This window comes from Pectinophora gossypiella, chromosome 9 (assembly GCF_024362695.1).
Source record: "Pectinophora gossypiella chromosome 9, ilPecGoss1.1, whole genome shotgun sequence".
In the NCBI taxonomy this organism is placed as follows: Eukaryota; Metazoa; Arthropoda; class Insecta; order Lepidoptera; family Gelechiidae; genus Pectinophora; species Pectinophora gossypiella.
This window is the reverse complement of record NC_065412.1, coordinates 15048352-15050705: the sequence shown is the minus strand read 5'-3', so window position 1 is coordinate 15050705 and position 2354 is coordinate 15048352. Positions and strand designations below refer to the sequence as shown.

At 36.0% G+C, this 2354-nt stretch overlaps 1 non-coding gene across 1 annotated transcript; it reads left to right on the top strand.

Moving 5' to 3' along the window:
• The first annotated feature begins 1529 nt into the window (after positions 1-1529).
• Trnav-uac (transfer RNA valine (anticodon UAC)) lies at positions 1530-1602 on the top strand. The gene has a single exon. It is a non-coding gene; the product is annotated as a tRNA-Val (tRNA).
• Positions 1603-2354: the final 752 nt, after the last annotated feature.

Here is a 2354-nt window from a genome sequence, read left to right as displayed (position 1 = left end):
GGGGTGCGCTGAAGGCTCTCACCCGGTACAACGTTTAAGACAACAGGCCTGAGGGTGTCCAGTTGGGCGCGAACCTCGGCTCAGGGCGTCGTCTGAGGGGAAAAATATTTGAAAGAATTAATCGACCCACTAGGTCGATAGCGATAAGCGTTGAATGAGGGAACACCCTGCTACCCTCAGCATCCTCTAGAGAGTAAAACGAGCAACTTTTCGAAGTATTATTAAAAAACTGACTCGCATGCTGAGCGTTCAGAAATTATTTTAAATCACCGACACAATTGCAATTCTGTTACAACACTAAATTAAGCTAAATTGTTCATATTGCGTTATTAGATAGATAGATTCATAATTCATAATCATTTATTTGTGAAACATGTGTAACATAACAATGATCTTACAATTTATATTTTGAGTTTCAACATGTCCAGCCTGATCGGCATACAAATATTTAACACAAAAATGTCTATTTAGATGCTTATAAAAAATATCAATAATAATAAAATACTTACATTAAAATAAATCGGAAACACATTTATAAAATATTAATATTAAACAAAGCAACGTCAACAAAGTAGTAATAAGTCAATAATAATAATGTCAAAGATTAGAATAACAATAGTAAAAATATATTCAATCTCCAATTCAGTATCTGTCATTTAAATATGAATTAATGCTATAATAACATTTATTTACCAAATGTTCATACAATTTCCGTTTGAAAAGTATTATATTATCAATTTTATGTATACTTAAAGGCAGATGATTATAAATCTTAGCACACATATTTAATATACTTTTACTGAATAGAGCACTTTTGCTAAGATGTGATTTTACCTTCATAACGTTTACTACAATAATAGTATTTTATGCAACAGTTGTATAAGAAGGGTCAAAAAATGCGAGTGGCGTGAGTTGCGATGTGAGCCTTGGCGAACATCGCAATAAGAGACGCCACGAGCATTTTTTGACCTAGTTATACAACGTTGCATACAATACTTTTTCTACGACGACGTCATTTTTCCTTTTTATTTTATACTTTTTAGTGTTTTGAAACGAAACACAAAAATTTTCCAATTTATTTTCCAACGCGCGGGAAAATGGCGGCAAATGTATACTTTTTTTTTATAGTATATCTATGGCACCAAACAAAGTAAAGGTGCCAGTTTCCAGGTCAAAAAAAAAAAACAACAACAATGCTTTTTTGGCGACATTATAGTACAGTTACACTTTGTAAACAATGCTTTTATAGGCCATAGAGCGTAGACTTTTTCAAAGAGTTTAATTATGTATGTACTTATATTAGACTTTTTGGTTATTTAAATGCCAGATTAAAGTAGAGGAGTAGAAAAAATACTTTACCCTGTTATTCCACACTGACAGTGACTGGGGGTTTAAAAACACCACATCGAAGCAATTTTTGCATTATAAAAGTAAGTGCACAATGCACACAAATGTCAAATAGCAATATTGCTTTTTAGATGTTAGTTAATACATAAAAATAATAAATATATTTAAATGTTTTTAAAACGGCCTCCGTGGTTCAGTGGTTTGAGCGTTGGGCTTACGATCCGGAGGTCCCGGGTTTGAATCCCGGTGGGGACACATCACGAAAATCACTTTGTGATCCCTAGTTTGGTTATAGGACATTACAGGCACGTTAAGCCGTTAGTCCCGGTTACTGCTTACTGATGTAAGTTAGTAGTCGTTACATGAGCCATGTCAGGGGCCTTTGGCGGCTCAATAGTAACCCTGACACCAGGGTTGATGGGGTTGGTAATCCACCTCACAACCCACACGATAGAAGAAATGTTTTTAACACCATAGTAGATTTATATTGAAACCATAGGCCACTGACATGGTTCATGATGAAGGTCGATGTCAAAATCAGAATGACAAATACATACATAAACTCACGCCTATTTCCCACCGGGGTAAGCAGAGACTATAGAATTCCATTTGCTTCGATCCTGACACACTTCTCTTGCTTCCTCAACATTCCCGAACTAACGGATTGGAATGAAATAACGAATATTTCTTCAATAATTACTTTAAATGACTATATAATAAATTGAAGCAGTTAGACTACCCGCAGTTATTACGAAATTTTTATTAATAGCCCTCAATGTCCCACTGCAGGGCAAAGGCCTCTCTTCCCTTCTTCCACTCCTCCCTGTCCCCAGCTTGTTCGCGCCACCGTTTCGAGAAGCGGTCTAACTCGTCGCGCCATCTTTTCCGTGGCCTTCCCCGACGTCTGAAATACCTCTGGAATTTCCTAAGCAACGAATCAATACCGCCGCCATACATCAAAAATTGATACGAGGATGTATTAATAGTAAATTAGTATGGTAAACATG